At 35.8% G+C, this 11,077-nt stretch overlaps 1 protein-coding gene across 2 annotated transcripts in view; it reads right to left on the bottom strand.

Moving 5' to 3' along the window:
• Positions 1-1,660, bottom strand: part of LOC106881743 (kinesin-like protein KIF27) — a 52,562-nt gene extending 50,902 nt beyond the window's left edge. For both annotated transcript variants that reach the window (XM_089359403.1, XM_089359404.1), the window contains exon 1: positions 1,450-1,660. The gene's annotated coding sequence lies outside the window, so the exon portion shown is untranslated. The remainder of the gene's footprint in view (positions 1-1,449) is intronic.
• Positions 1,661-11,077: the final 9,417 nt, after the last annotated feature.

Raw genomic sequence — 11,077 nt, 5'->3', positions numbered from 1 at the left:
AGGCTTCCGTCTACCAAATCCACTCACAAGGCTTTGGTTGGCCCAAGGCTATAGTAGAAGACACTTGTCCAAGGTGTCATGCAGTGGGACTGAACCCGGAACCATGTGGTTGGTAAGCCAGCTTCCTACCACACAGCCACGCCTGCGCCTTTATTGAAACTTTCTCAATTACAACATAGAACTCCGATGATAATCGTCAAGGCTTTTGTTTCTGTTGTTTTTTCAGGTGTCTGCCCCTGTCAGCTCAGCTTGAAGAGTTTAATGTTAGAGGTTTTGTTATTGTAGATGTATTGTATTTATGCAGGCTTGTGACCAAAAACGAAAAAAGGGACACGGGGGGTTTAGAAACGTGCTGCTACTTGTAAGATTAAAAGGACACGAAAGGCACTCACAGCAACAGCTATGGTCCTGATAAGGATACTTGCAGTAGTAATAATAGTAATGATGGTACGGGTGGTGGTGGTGGTGGTGGTGAAAGTCATATTTGTGTCGCTATTTGTTGGAGCCATGGTCATCTAAGTATAAGGATTGTAGTAGTAGTAGTAGTAGTAGTAGTGTTTTAACCGTAGTGTCGGAACGACGGTGACAGAAAATGTGCAATGTGTAGTGGTAATAGTAGTAGTAATTTTATATTTCAGGAATCCACGAAAGTTTCAATGATGACAACAATAACTATGGAAGTGTTTGGGTGAATTAATTGTAGTCAGACAGGATTGAATTAGAGAAGAATTTAAACACTTGGTCAAAGAAAGCCGAAATTCTGTGGCTGCCGCAAAATAGGATTTGAGTTATTTCAAAAATTAACTTCATTTACACCTCCAATGTTCTTGAAGAAAGCATAAATGATAGAATTTATCTCTTTTCTTCCCTCGAGAACATTCAGTATTCATGTTTCCAGAAGAAAGAGTAGCTGGGAATTGACAAGGCATGTACATGATCAAAACATTCGACAACAGACCCGTGTCTATGGATGCGTCGGTGTTTTCTTGATATCAGAAACCACTAGTAGTAGTAGTACCATGAGATGTACTGATGTTATGAGGAGAGGCTCCCTTGTGGCAAAATTTCAAACCATTATTATTATCATTATAATACCTGAATTGCAAACCGAGTTCTTTAATTGTAACTATTTCAACATGAGGTTGAACTGGTCGTGAGAATAAATATGAACGTAGCACAGTCTCATTAGCCCCACCTTTGCCTCGCCTCCTTTCGTTATGATTCTGAAACTTTGTGCCTATAAAATTACCATTCCCACAATCGGCGTTATTTTCGGTAACACTATACAATATAAGAATGATACGCAATGAAATTTCTTTTGCTCACACACACACACACACACACAGGCTAAGGTTTGGTGAAACAAACAGTTCTGTATATCAAAACGACAGAAGAAACCAGATCTTCAGACTGAGTAACACGTCGGAGAAGTTTACAGAAAGAACTTACCTGCACGATTTAAACGAACTGTAGACTAGTAATTCTTCGAACCCTGTTGATAAAACCAAAATGACGGAATAAATCGCTACGCATCGTCTTAGTACACAAGTTTTAACAAACGACACCTTGTTTGAACGTGCAGCTCGAACGCCCGTTTCGATAGTTACATATAAACAACAGCTAGACAATTTTTGGGCAGGGCAGGGAACCCGATTTTATTGCGCATGACACGCAGAAACACGCGCATCCGGGAGTCTATATTTACAAACGACGCTATAATTTTGATGGATTGATTGAGAACTTATGGAAATACTGTGTGCGCGTGAGAGAGAGAGAGAGAGAGAGAGAGAAAGATAGAGAGAGAGAGAGAAAGAGAGAGACAAAGAGAGAGAGAGAAAGAGAGAGAGAGAAAGAGAGAAAGAGAGAGAGAAAGAGAGAGAGAGAGAAAGAGAGAGAAAGAGAGAGAGAGAAAGAGAGAGAGAGAGAAAGAGAGAGAGAGAGAGAAAGACGTAAGTGCAAATCGGTAGATAAGCAAAAGGATAAAGATAGTGCTTCTATAATTTCCGACACAGAAGTCAGAATAACATTTTTATATCGGCGTTCTCGTTATATACAACATTATACGCGGCTAACCATCAAATCATTTCCCACCCCGACTAACTATATTTATTATAAAGTTTGAATTACTGGGAAAGTGGAGAAAATTAAGCCCTAAGCAACATATCTGTACCATCATCATCATCGTTCATTTAGCGTCCGTATTCCGTGCTGGCATGGTCTGGACGGTTTAACAGGATCCGACGGGTCAGAGGAAAGTGTTGAGCCCCAATGTGTACGACTGGATGCCCTTCCTCTCACTAACCACTTTACAGAGTAACTGGGTACTTTTCCATGTCACTGGCATCAATGAGATCGCCCTATAGAAATTCCACTGTTATTTTGAAAAATGTTGGGTCTTAGAGAACCATGGGATATATAATTTTTCCGAAATTGTACTTTTTCTGCTGCGTTTGATTCTTGAGGTGGTGTAAAGTCCACGTACATATTTCTGAAGGTGTAGTTTTAGAAGTAAACGTTTTTGAAAATTATTTCTTATGTTGAGTACTTGTTACCTCGAGAGTTGCTATCCCTTATTTTTTTATCTTTATGTCAAGAATGAAACAATCTCACCAATTTTACTGGTTTCAGTCATCGGATTGCAGCCACACTGCTTTGAAAAGAGTCAGTTGGAAAGATTGACCATGGCACCTATACTTACACTACTGGTCTCTCCTGTTGAACCACTATGTCACAAGGGAGTAAACAATCCAACGCCAGTTCGTGATGAAGGACAAATAGACACATGCACGCACACATGGCTGACGTGCAGACTGTTTCCATTTAACAAGCTCGCTCGCATGATATAAGTCGGCTGAGGGCCATAGTATAAGACACATACCCAAGATGTCATACAGTGGAACTGAACCTGACACCATTGGTTGCAAGGTGAGCTTCTAATCCATAACCATGCTTATATATACATACACATATATACAGAAGGGGGTTACTGAAAAGTTCCTGGCTTTAAGGGTATCACAAAAGGCCTGGTTGGAGGCCAAACCTTCCAAGTTCTTTTACAGGGCTTAGAAAAGCTGAAGGACCACTGCAATAAGTGTGAGAATCTGAGAGGGGAATGTGTTGAATAAAATCATAACTGACCCTCCTGTATTTTCTTGTACCCAAAGCCAGATTCTGTTCTGCACTTCCTTGCACAAACGCGCGCGCGTGCGTGCGTGTGTGTTGTGCATTTGTAGTTAACTCCCTTGATGTATTTACGTTGGTAAGTCTGGGAACGTGATGTAACTCTGGTAAAGCTCACTAGTCTATAAACAGAGATCAATAAAAGTGATTACAAAATCCACCCATTAGAGATGATTTACCATTTCTAAACTAAACAGCAAGGAATAGTGACATGCTACAATCTCTACCAGACTATGTAGAGGTGATTAAAAGTTAATCCTATCCAAACCGCAACTTTCCATATGACCTACTGATTGCTACTGTGAAAACTGGAGATAAGTAGCTGGAATGTAAACCTCTCAGAAAACTGAGTTTTGGTGCTATTGTAGGTAACTTTTCTTATAGAAAGGATTTAAAAATCAGTGCAGTAAGGGAATATATCATTGGTTTCCGAGGCTACGAGTGATAGTCTGTGTCAGGAAAGTGAGTAGAAAAAGTTTGTAAATTGTGAAGTAGAGTAGGTTGGTTTGTCATGAGGAAAAGAAAAGATTGGTTTGAGCTGGTTCCATAATCAGGTAGACTTATATAATGTGTTATAATGGTACCGAATAAAAAGAATGAGTGAGAGAGAGAGAGGGAGGAAGAAAATAAAAATAATTAAGAGTTGGTAAATGAGAGGTCACAAGTGAAACATTGGGACAGCAGTGAATACAGCAAGATAATCCACTGGAACAGACAAATTTAGAAAACAAAGGATTTAAAAGATCAGGCTGTGACCAAGGCTGGCCAGCTGGGATTAGTGAATCAGTGGGTGACCCCAGGCAGTTCTGGTATCTCAGTAGAAGGGGCTGAAACACCTACAGAGCTGTTTTACTGTCCGATGAGACATCAGTTCATGCATTTGGAGACAGAATGCAGCAGCATCTTCAACACACAAGTGTTTACTCATCATTTAACGTCTGCTTTCTATGCTAGCATGGGTTGGACAATTTGACTGAGGACTGGCGAACTGGATGGCTGCACCAGGCTCCAATCTGATCTGGCAGAGTTTCTACAGCTGGATGCCCTTCCTAACGCCAACCACTCCGAGAGTGTAGTGGGTGCTTTTACATGCCACTGACACGAAGGCCAGTCACGTGGTACTGGCAACAGCCACGCTCAAAATGGTGTTTTTTACGTGCCACCTGCACAGGAGCCAGTCCAGCGGCACTGGCAACAACCTTGTTTGAATCATTTTCTAATGTGCCAGTAAGGAGACACTGGTAATGATCATGCTCAAATGGTGCTATTTACGGGCCACTAGCACGGAAGCCAGACAGCTGCTCTAGCAATGAACACGCTCAGCAGTGCTGTTAGTGCTCCACTGGCACAGGTGCCGGTCATCGAATATGGCTCAATTACAATTTCGATTTTACTATAAATATAAAAAACATGATCAGCTTTGATGTTTTAATAATCTGAGTTCAATTCCTATTTGAGTCAAGATTAAATACCAGTGAAACACTAGAACTTTTCAAATATCTAAAGGAAAAAAAAAAAAAAAAAAAACTAAATTGTTATGGGGATTGTTAAAAAGAATTATATCCCTAACATCAATGTTATAGTCCTGTTTCTATCTTTTACATTCTCTTTATTATCATCATCAGCAGCATTGACATCATTTTCATCATCATTGTCATCTACACCACCACCAAAACCACCATCATCATCATCATCATCTACTCCGCACCATCACCATCGTTGTTGTCACCATCTACATCATCAGATTTTGCTGTATCTGGGAAATGTGGAAAAAAAAACAAACAAAAAAAACAACAACAATTCTTTGAAGTAAAAAAGTAAATTGTAACATTTGAGAAGGCAATGGTTAAAATCTGGCAAGGGATCCTGATAGTTTTTCTCATTTATTAAACATAAAAATTTGATTATTGCTGTAAAAATATCCAGAACACGAACACAATGTTTGCATAGGCAACAACTTTGAATAAATGAATTGAATAGCAAATCAAAGCAGTCAAAGAACTATTTGTTATGGAATAGTATAGCATTTTATTTTAATGATATTGGCAATCAGACTTTGATTTGCTATTTCTTTCAGAGGAGTCACAAAATGAAATTCTAGGGATTCAGTTCCTATTCAATTTGGTTTTAACTTTTTTTTTTTTTAATACAATATAGGCACAGCCATGGCTGTATGATTATAAAGCTTTATTTGCAATGATGTGGTTTCGGGTTCAGTCCCCAGTGCCTGGCCCCTTGGGCAAGTGTCTTTTACTATAGCTCTAGGCTGACCAATGCTTTATGAGTGAATTTATAGACAGAAACTGTGTGGAAGCCTGTTGTGTGTGTGGGTGTGTCAGAAGTTTTTCTCCCACCCCTGTTATACAATTAGTGTTGGTTTGTTAATGTCTTTATAACTTAGCGGTTCAGCAAACGAGACCAACAGAGTAGGCAACAGGCTTTAAAAAAAAAAAAAAAAAAAAAAAAAGTACAAGGATTGATTTGATTTACTAAAAACTCTTGAAGGTGTTGCCCCAGCATGGCCACAGTACAATGAAGAAAACATGTGTAAAAGATAGAAACAAACAGATTCGATGGTTTGGCGAAATAAGCATAATATAGCGAGAGATTCAGGTATTCTTTTCCACTCTATGCACAAGGTCCAAGAGATTCCGGTATTGGCTCTGCTTTCAAACTTTTGATACCACAGATGAACAGAAAGAAGAATTTATTTACAAAACTCAAATGTGAAATGAAATACAATAAAAAATATATATAAAAAAGAAACAGGATAAATTTAATATGTACAAGAGACAAATATAGATAATTATAAAATAACAAAAATATTTAAATAATTTCACAGTGAAGTGCTAAAAGTAAAAAAAAAAAGTTATTAAAATATTTTTTTAGTTTATTTATCTGTAAGTTATGCTAAAGAGAGGGCCAAAAGAGCTAAGGACTCAGTGGGATAAGAATTGTTAGCAAATGCTAGCACGATACAACTTATACAACAGAAAGCAAGTGAATGTCAAAAATTATAAAGCTATGTAAGATTGTGGCAGAATTTTTAAAAATGAAAAACAAAAAGATTTATAAAAAGGATACAAAACAGTCTCCACACTTTTGTAAATATATATAGAAAATCTAACTGAGCCACAAGAAGTCCAGAAAACCATTTATAAGGCAACAGTGCTAAAGTAATAAAAAGTTTTAAAAAAGCTTTCTTCAGTAAATCTGCCGGTCAGTTTTGGAACTAATCTTTAGTCCTGGTCAGACCTGGTTCAGCAGGCCTATGACCACCAACAAATTATAGAGAACTTTGTAGACATCTTGTATTTTACTTAGAGAATAGAAGGAGCAATTAAGATAATGAAAGGATAAATTATTGCTTAAGATGGCAAAGATGAGCAGCTGATGAATAACTAAGTGTGAATTAGTTTTTTTTTTTTTTTCGAGGGGGTTTCTTTTTTGTATTACCGTAAATCCTCGAGTATAATCAGCACTTTTTTCCCAAAATTTAAAGGTCAAAATTTCTAGTGCGTACTATATACGAGGTTAAAAATGAAAAATAATTTTTAAGCAAAATTTTCTAATTTATAAATATGTAAAGGCAATTTACTTAATATTTACTTTTCACCGACATTATTACTGTAATTTCTTTATTTTCTGCAAAGTGTACAAAAAAGCTACACATTTGCATTATGTTATATATACAATAATAATAAAGGACGTTACTGTATATATGTTTACAAACCAAGGACGTTATATAGACGGTATTGACTCAAGTTAGAGAAGGGGTGCGTATTATACACAAGGTTTAAGTTTTTCAGAGATACAGCCCCCTAAAAATCCCCTGCGTATTATACTCAAGGGCAGACTATACTCGAGGATTTACAGTAATACCATAATTAATACCATCTCAACTTTACAAATTGAATTCTTTACTGCACCACAAGAGTTCATAAGGCAAGTGTTAGACTTCCATCTCTGTAGTATCAAGCAGATGAAAGATAAACAACTCTGGCATTTATTCTTCACATGGAATTGAAAGACAGAAAAGGTTTTACTCCATAAATGAAAGAACGCCAACAATCACAAGAAAGCAATCCAAAAGTGCTTATGTACTGTACACAAAAACATAACTAAAAGCCCCACTTCATCCAAACAATACTTAGCTAACTTTATTAAGCAATATAAATCTACAAAAGAATATCTCCAAGATAAAAGATTAACGATCAATTACATTTGTCTATAGATCTTTCATGTGAAGACATGTAGTCTTGTGGTTAAGTGTGTTGCACTCACAATCACAAAATTGTAGTTTCAATTCCTGGACTGGGTGGTGCATTGTGTTCTTGAGCAAAAACACTTCATTTTACGTTGTCCCAGTCCACTCAGCTGTAAATAAGTAATCCTGCAATGGACTGGCATCTTATCCAAGGGGAATGTTGCGATCTCATTTATATGCCTTGGGAACAGGGGAATTGGCCCTGCGGGCCCTAGGACTCAAGACAGTAATGTCCAGAAATCTTTCAAGATAATACACAGTAATTTTACACACTCTAGCACCAACTTGTCATTTGGTCAATAACCTACATGCTAAAGAATTTCTCAATCAGGACTGACCCAAGACTATATAACTTCAAATGATGCCTTCCTCAAATTTAACCTTAGTGAAAAAATACCAAGACCTTACAGATTGAATCTGAACAGAATATAGAAAGTAATTCATAGAATTTGAAAATGGGGGAGGGCAGGAATAACGTTTGAAATCTCTCAAATAATAAAATAAATTTAAACGAATGATTAAAATATTTTACCTCTTCCAATGCTTATGAGTAGGATAGGATCACAAACTCAACCATTTGTATGTTGTTGTTGGAGAATTTTAGCAGATAGATCTGCTTTCTTATATGAGTAATAATTCAAACTATAAGATCTGGGAAGACTATAGGCATAGAAGACTAAGAGATAAAAAAAAGGAAAAAAAAAAATTATGCTAAATATCAACTGACAAGAGTTTCACTTCTATGTGGAGTGGAACTTGCTTATCAAACTAAGGTAAGCAGAGTTATGCACCTTGCCCAAGAAAGCGATTATAGTAAATTCTTTACTGTAAACAACTAAAACATAAATTATGATAAGCATTTTCTGTCAGTCAGAGAAATGCAAGCAAAGTTATGTTCCTTGACTAAGATAATAATATTACTTGGTTGTTAATGCTATTATTATTATTATTATTATTATTATTCATGAATGATAATAATAATAATAATAATAATAATAATAATAATAAAGATAATGATAAAAATAATAAAAATAAAAATGATAATAATAATAAAAATAATAATAAAGATTATAATATTAAAAAAAATTAAAAGTAATAAAAAAAATAATAATAATAATGATAGCGGCAGCACTAACAATTAAGTTCAAGAAATATCTCATAGAAATCGGAAGTGACATGAGAGCAGGGCAAACCAAAAAAAAAAAAAAAAAAAACTGCTCTGCTGGGGACAGCTAGGATTTTGAGATTGGTACTTGGGTGTTGAATGCCTTTCCACGGTAATTAACAACCAATTATCAAAGCTTATAATTGCTGAAAGAGACCTCTGACAACAGGCTGCTGTCCACTCTCACAAAATCAACCAGAGCACATGAGACCAAGCACTCTGAGAAGTAAAACAATAATAATTGAATCAAACGGAGATATTTCAAAAAGTGACATATTTAAAACTTGTAAAGTATGTTAAATTCAAGTAGAAGAAAATGGATAAAAAAAAAAATTTTTTTTTTTTAAATCAATTTTAGAATTTTTATACAGATTATTAACCTTTTGTTTTCGTATGTTCAAGAAGTTCAAAGTTAAAGCTTGTGTACCATAAATATTATGAAAACAGGAGAGAGAAGAAACATATTCAGTGACGAGGAGGTCAAGTACCCAAGAATGTCAAAGACAGCTTTGCCATTTCTACAGAATCGATTTTGAACATCAAGAAATAACAAGGAAAAAAAAAACAACAAAAATTTTTTTTTTTTTTTGCGGTTGAAACAAATACACTATAATTAAAATAATAGGTGCAGCTGATCAAACTAATAGGATTCACTCTACTAAAGAAAAAAGCTTCACTCTATCGCTTACAAATGGCTTCTAAATGGCTCAGTCTACTTGGTTGTAACTGGACCCATGGGAGTTGTAGTTCACTGCTTGAGACAACAACAACAACAAGAATAATTTCAAATTTTGGCACAAGGCCAATAATTACGGGGAAGTGGAGTATGTCAATTACATCGACCCAGTACTCAACTGGTACTTATTTTATCAAACCCCAAAAGGATGAAAGGCAAAGTTGACCTTGGCAGAATTTGAACTCAGAGTAGTGATGGGCAAAATACCGCTATGCATTTTGCCAGGCATGCTAATGATTCTGCCAGCTCAGCACCTCAATCATAATAATAATGATAACAACAACAACAACAACAATTATAATAAGATAAGGCATTATAGAATGAGGAATTTTTCTAGATTGCAGCACTGAAATTAAAAATCAGCCAAGACAAAAAAGTTCTCACCAGAAAAAAGATAACACAAAACAAATTTCAATGATGCTTAAGCAACCTCAGTTGCACTGCTCAAAATGTATCTAGGCTTTATTGCTATAAGGAAATATTCAGCTGGACACTTCAGATTATCAAACGTAATAAATAAATTAATTTTGCTTTCATTTCTATCTCTTAATCATTGATCTTGTGTTTCAGTTTTGCCTAATTTCTGATAGAATTTTTTTCCTGTAGTTTTCTTATTTCAAATTCCTCAGACATGATGTTCAAGAAGGTTACTTGTGGTTCGTGGATAATATGGTGATTAGATTTTGGTATTTGGTTCACAAGATTCTTGATGAGAACTTGTATGTTGAAACATATTTTGTTGTATCTTGGTGGAAGGGTCACTGTGCCAATAATAAACACATACTGACAGACAGTTAGGCAGATCGTTAGATAGATAGGTAGGTAGGCAGATAAACAGATAATCACAAAGAAAGATATAACAAATGATAGTCTTGGCACATGACAATTGATATCTCTTCTAGAACATTAGAGATATGGAAGACTTGTCATATTCTAGAAACAACCCTAGTCATAAGACATATCACAGTGACTAGCATCCTTCTGAGAATCATTATTGCATTATTAAACAGTGCAACCACAGGGATATATTGTCAGTGGCTCTAGTCTAGAAATAAGCATCCTACAGACAAAATGTTGTATCACATACAAAGTGAGACTGACTTAATGCTAGCTAAAAGATTGCATTTACATTTCAAGGCTGACAAAACCAATAAATTCTCTTATTCTTTGAGGTTCAAACATATACACATTTATACATACTCAAATATAAAAAAGGGGTACTTTTACTAAATTTTCAGAATCAAAGAAACTTATGCATTAACAAATGCACACACACACACACACACACACACACACACACACACACACACACACACACACACACACACACACACACACACACACAGAGTCAGTCAGTCAGTTATGGACCCTGGGGTGAATACAGATGCCATTACCATTTTGACTTACACGGGTGTCAAAATACCAATGAAATCTATGTCATTTCCAATTGGTTACACTGTATATAATCTTTCTCATACACACAGAGATGCAGTCAAATACATATATATATATATATATATATATATATTTATTCATACATGCACAAACACTCTTGCATATTCATTTGGTCAAAAAGGCAACTGGTTGTCGTAAAAGAACTAAGAAAAAAAATGTGGAATGCAGAGTAGCAATGAAATGAAGCCACAGCTTTGGTTGAATGAATGTTCGCTACATGCATTAAAGACTTTCCTCAGATGTACACAGAAATATATCCAGTATGCTTTCATGC

This window comes from Octopus bimaculoides, chromosome 11 (genome assembly GCF_046866305.1).
Source record: "Octopus bimaculoides isolate indiv1 chromosome 11, ASM4686630v1, whole genome shotgun sequence".
Lineage (NCBI taxonomy): Eukaryota > Metazoa > Mollusca > Cephalopoda > Octopoda > Octopodidae > Octopus > Octopus bimaculoides.
Note: the sequence above shows the minus strand (reverse complement) of the source record. Positions and strands in the feature narration are given on the sequence as shown.